Source organism: Cryptomeria japonica, chromosome 6, assembly GCF_030272615.1.
Source record: "Cryptomeria japonica chromosome 6, Sugi_1.0, whole genome shotgun sequence".
Lineage (NCBI taxonomy): Eukaryota > Viridiplantae > Streptophyta > Pinopsida > Cupressales > Cupressaceae > Cryptomeria > Cryptomeria japonica.
Genome location: NC_081410.1, coordinates 448259755 through 448266034, shown reverse-complemented (window position 1 = coordinate 448266034; position 6280 = coordinate 448259755). Strand labels below are relative to the sequence as shown.

At 35.3% G+C, this 6280-nt stretch overlaps 1 protein-coding gene across 2 annotated transcripts in view; it reads right to left on the bottom strand.

The window, feature by feature from the left end:
* The window catches only part of LOC131856103 (uncharacterized), a 59671-nt gene that overhangs the window by 27740 nt on the left and 25651 nt on the right, over positions 1 to 6280 (bottom strand). The window lies entirely within an intron of this gene.

Below are 6280 nucleotides of genomic sequence, written 5' to 3'. Positions count from 1 at the left end.
AGTGTAGCAAGTTTATCTAGTCTATGTCAAAATATCATTTGTAAAGTCTTCAAAACATCTTGTACTCTATTATTTGGTGTTTGTAACATACGATATATTGTAATAGAATTCATCCCTTCAAAACTAACCTTAGCATTCTCATGAGATTGACGTTGTCTTAGAACCAATTCACGTTTGCACACTTATATTTGTTGTTTTTTTATCACATTCAATTGATATGAATGCATAACTCTTCGTATTCTTCTTCTCAATATGTATTACTCATGTTAAGATGTTCATGTACAATGTGTTATCATCTCATCTGCATGTTCACTCATTTATGCTTCAATTTATTCCACTATCATAGCTACCTTACGTGTAACACGTCTTTATCTATTATTTTGGTTTCAACGAACTCTTTCTTCTCATCTTTGTGTATCATTTATTTGTTCACATTGTTGTCTCATATAATTTTGAGCAAATTCTCTTTGTCATTTTCTTCATTGCTCTTCATTTTCAAGACTTCCCACTTCCTCTCTTTGTGTATTATCCATTTGTTCATGTTGTTGTCTCAAATAATTTCGATCATATTCTCTTCGATGTTGTCTTTGTTGCTCTTCATTTTCAAAGTTTATCATTTGGCAATGCATTCTTGCTAGGATAAAGATACTAAAAACAAATACTAAAACAAATCATTTGTGATTCCAAATCAACTATTACTAAATTTATTCTTATAAAATTAGCATGAATAGTCCAAACAAAAAGTTCATAAAGAATAAATAAAGTTACTACCTAAAAACATAAGGAAACCAAGATTACATAAAAGTATATCTTTTATGAAATAAGATTATCTGACAAACTTAAATACAAAAATAATAAATATAAAATTATAGACATAGATATAAATAAATTTTATTTACTATGCAGGCCCATTCATGGGCCTAGTCGAGATGATTCATTTCTAAGGGATGCTCGGGTGCATTTAAATGGTAAATGGACACCACCGGAAGAAGGGTGGATCAAGGCAAATTTTGATGGGGCATCAAAAGGAAATCTAGGTGAATTTGGTGCAAGGGTGGTGTTTAGGGATTGGAAATGTAATCTTGTTGTATGGGATGCCAAAGGTCTGGAGAGGGGCACAAACAATGAAGCCGAGGTGCAAGTTGCACTCTTGCGATAGAGTGGGGATCAAATTTTGGTTTTAAAAAATTAAATTTGGAGGGGATTTATTGATCATAATCAATGCAATCATTAAGGGGGAAATACAAGCATGGATGTTAAATATGTTTGTTCAGAAAATTAAATGTGATTTGAACTGTTTTAATGACTTTAAAGTCAGTCGTGTGCAAAGAGAAGGAAACAAAAGAGCCTAATGTTCTATCTAAATGGGCTAAGTGGGCTAGCATGTTCGAAGTTGTGCATGAATATCAATTGGAAGATATTTGCAATCTGCAGAATGATGGCGTGGATGAAGATATGATGAATATGACAACCCCAAGGATGATGGATGGACACATCATTAGTTGAAGGACATGATAAATGGCATAAGTTAGAGGTGGAGTAAATGTCAGATCGTGTGGACAAACTATAAAGAAAAGCAAGGACGAAGTTTATACGATAGTGTATTTATGATTCAGGCCTATGGCAGTGAAGTAGGACGTTGGTGTCGGGTGGAATGAATGAGGTGTTGTATGTTTTATGGTTATTTGGTGGCTATGCATATCATTTTTTCATATTGGTTTCTTTGAAAACAAATTGCAGAGAATTGGAAAATGAACTCAAAGGTGACGACACTATAGCAAGTAGAAAATGGAAGCCTTCAAAATGACGAAGAAATTAGTGTCGTTTATGGGGAAGGTTTCAAAGAAGCACATACAAGGACTCTTTCTATACAAGGATGAAAGGCTTTTGGAGGTGGTTAAGCTATTACTAAGTGAGCACATTGTGCATATTAGTCACAGATATAGGACTAAAATGGAGATTTTTTCTTTAATTGTTGCTTGGGGTTTAGAATTTGATGATGTAGTGGATAAGATTAGACAAGTACATTGAAGGAATTAATCACAAAAGATTTTCTGGGCGATATAGAATCCATACTTGAATGGGTTGTCCCAAGGGTTGGCATTATTATTTCTAAAGGAACGGAGGAAAATACGAACCATATCCCATTTGTTCCCTAGTCGGAAGATGATTTGAAAGTGAGATGCCGAGCATTGGCATGACCTTGTTGGGAGGTCTTTAAAACTTTTGCAAGGTTGATGCGGGTTGAAGCGGCTACAAACACAGTGCATGAAGTGGCGAGGGTGGAGATGGGTCGAGAATTGATATCAAGGGCACATATAGAGGAGGCGATGAGAACCTTGGACAGGTTCAATGAGGAGCATGCTAATGATAGCTATTAGTTGAATTTTCTATATGTTTAGATTAACAACGTTTTAGATAGTGATATAGGTATCGTTAGCAGTATTTTTTGGTATCTGTTGGGAAGAAAATGTGCCCTTTATACTATTACACATCGTCTTTCCATATTTTGTAGTGGTTGTGAGATGTTATAAGGTACTATGGTGTGTTAGAATTGATGGGTGGCTCTTTGTAGAAGATTTTTGGGATGATGATTTTATGAACTATCTATTGTTTGATAGTTCAAGTTAATACAAAAATCTAATACTGACCAAAAAAAAACTTATTTACTATTTTCATTTTTATCAAATTACTATTTTATTCGCTTTTTTAACCAATGTATTACCTAAAAACTATTTAATTTAAAATTTGATGTGTTTAACAATCACAACATAGGAGTGTGTTGTGGTTACTAACAAGCAAAATGGCACACAAGAGCAAGCGAGCAGGCAAAGCTAGGGTTTCAGTGGAGGAAGTGGAGGATTTAGGTGAATGAGACAATTATGGGAAGGTAGATGGCTCAGGTGGGCACGGTTTTACCTTGGCCCGAGTTTGGTGGATCATCCTGCTCGGTCAGGTCTCGTGCCCAGCTTGGGAAGCTCCCTTTGCTTCTCTCTATGACCTTGTTGATCTCCTATATTAGGGTCGTCTCTGTTCGAGCATGATGTCCTTCATTTTTTTCTCAAAATCTTGAGAACAGTTGGTATTGTATGTGCTCTATGTGTATTTTTGAAGGTTTGACAAAGGGTTGTCATCGCTGGTCCAGTTATGTCTTTGTTGGTTTCGTCCTTTGGACGACCTCTTCTCTGGTTTGGGCTTTACTTTGGTTTTTTGCTTTGTGGGGGCTAATGCCTTTGTTGGGGGTTTTCTCTTATCCTTTGGCCCTCTCTTTCTGTGGATGCCCTATTAGGGTTTAATCCCTTTGTGGTAGCCTAAGGGGGGTCTCTCTAGCCCTTTCAGGGTATGTTCTTTGTTTTGGATTTTGGACATGATGCTTTTATGGAAAAAGCTTTTTGGGGTATGTTTTGTTGTGCCTTTTGGGAGCCTTTTCTGCCTCTTCATGTGCCCTCATTTTGTGGCTCTCAAAGCTATTGCTTTGTTCTTGGGGGGAGTAGTTCTTTCTTGTTGTTATCATGCCTTTACCCCTTCAAGTTGATTTTGTTTTTTGTGAGGGGGTGGTCAAGTGTTTTTGTCCCCTTAGCATTCTTTAATGTGCCTACCCTATGGGCTATTATGGTTGTCTCTATCTTTGTTGGCCCTGTTGTTGGTTTCTCTCTTCTTGCTTCTTCGGTGCTGGCCTTTTTGCTTTTATCTCAACATCCTTGGTTTTCTTTGTTTGTTCCTATAGAGGTGGCCCTATCTTCTTTAGAGGTGGCCCTGAGTGGTGCTAGAGATAAAATTTCTCCTATTGAGGTGGAGTTGGTGCTACGGTTGATGTTGGGAGGTGTTGGTGGGAGGCTAATGATGCCTTGTCTCTTGGCTGTATGGGAATTGAGGCTAGTTTTTTTACTAATTTCTCTCCTTTTTCCTCTATTGAGGTGGTGATCTTGGAGGGTATGATTAACTCAGTTTTGTTCATTCTTAAGATTAAGGTTATGGGAGCCTTTCAAAAACTCATTGTTAAGGTTGAGGGTACATGGAAAACCCCTATGGCTATGTTGGTCTAAGATTTCTGGAGTATGGCTTTGGTTTTTTTCTTTTTTCAAATGGCTCTTCAGTGATTATACTTTGTTGTTAGGCCGAGGATAGGTTGTTGGATGTCTATATTGTATCTTAGGGCAACGTTCTTCTTTGGGTTCTAGATCCATGTAAAATCTGAGGGTTTCAAGTCCCTTCAAAACTTGTTGTAAGGGGTTTTGAGTCCCCTCAAAACCTATTCAATCCTTAATAAAAATTTATTTAATATACATTCTATACATATTTATTTTTAACTTTCACTAATAGCTATTTTATTTAGTATTTATATTTTATAAGTAATTACTATTTTATTTTGAACACTTTATTCTCTAATAATTTTTTAATTTACATTCTATAATTATAGATCAATTGGTATTTTTAAAATTTAAAAAATAAATAAACAACCATCAAAACTAATACTATTTTATGTAACAAAATGTAACTTAATTGTACCCAGTAATTTATTTGTATGCTCTATAATTTGATCTCTAATGCACCAAGTAAACCTTTCTCCTCTTTATTTTAATTTACCTTTTGGTAATTTATTCTCTCCTCTTTGCACCTTGTTGTTCTGCTCTTCGAAATATACAATTCAAATTTCAAACCCCAAAAACATATAATTTATTGCAGAGAATAATGTTAAGACTATCACAAGTTCCTAATAATATTGAAAATTATGGTCATTGTAGACACCTAACGTTGTCTCGTGCCTCGAATGCTAATTTTATTAATTTATTTCTCTTTATGAATTAAATTATTTAAATTATTTAATTAATTTAACTTTGTTCTTCTAATTTCACCTCATTTCTCCACTTCAAAATCAAAATTCAAATTTCACTCCAACTTCATAATTAAATATTTTTTATTATTTAATTATTTAATTTTTTCTAATATTAATTAAATAATTTAATTATTTAATTTATCCTCTTTCACATACTTTAGATAAATTGTCTTTATTGTTTAAGTAAATCAATTTATATTTTCTAACAACAATATTAGTTCAAAAAAAGCATGGCGGAGCTAGGGTTTCGTAGAAGGACGCCAAAGGCAAATTTGGAACTACAAAGGTCACAGAATCGAAGGTTGTCAAAATAGGGAGTGGCAGCCATCGTATCGGGCATGGAAGGGACAAGAAAGTTGATGCTTTCATGTTGTGAAAAATTGGAAAAGATGCATTCACAAAGAAGGGAATGGGATAGAAATAAATGGGGTTTTTCATCTATTCATTCGAGACCTCGGGTGGATTTTAGAATGATCGAAAAGAAATTTTGCAGACCAAAGAAGGCTAGCCTGGAGACGCAAACAAAAAAGGTATGCAAAATTTCAGAGAACGCAATTGTAGTTTCCATACTTGTAGATAACTATGAATGGAATATTTCAGTTCAAATGTTAAAAAGTAGATCCTTTTGAACACGAAATGATATGCAGACTGGCTTGCTTTCTCCAGAGTTAGGTCGTGGGTTGATACTAACTTGGGAGAGGCCTACGTGTTGAAAACCCTCCCAAATGGGTTTTACCTTGTCATCAATCTAAGTGAGTAAGATAAGGAATGAATAATAAATAGCGGTCCTTTTCTCATGGGGGAAAGGGTTTGTTATTAAAGAATGGAGGCTGAACTTTGACCTCAAGGAGGAGGAGATTGATATTGTTCCACTATGGATATGACTCTATAATCTCCCTCATGAGTATTAGGATACTAAAACCCTAAAGTTGATAGGCGACAATCTTGGAGGGTTTTTAATGGTCGATGAAGCTCTAGAGGTAAAAGAATATAGTATGCATGCTAGGGTTTGCATTCAATGACAAGTAGTTCATCCACTTCTACAATATATAGAACTGAAGTCAAGTTAGGGAGTATGGAGACAAACTATTGAAGTTGAAGATTTGAGTTTTGATAGGAAACAGGGTTTTGACCGTTGAGTTTGATGCTTCAGTTGATTATCCAGGTTTTCCAGTTTCAAATTGTTCAGTGATAGTTTTAGATAGTTCAAGGATAGAGAGACAACAAACATGCAAGATGTAAAATGAATTCAAGCACAACACATTAATCCTAAGGAAGTTGGCTGAGGGAGAAAACCTTTGCTTGCAAACATAGGTACACACCCAATAGCTAATCAGAATATGGCCACTGAGTCTCACGCAATGGATTCTCAACTCTGTATTAGCCGACTCCAAACGCTAATGGGGCCATGATATGGAAAATGTCTTGGGATAGTTACTATCT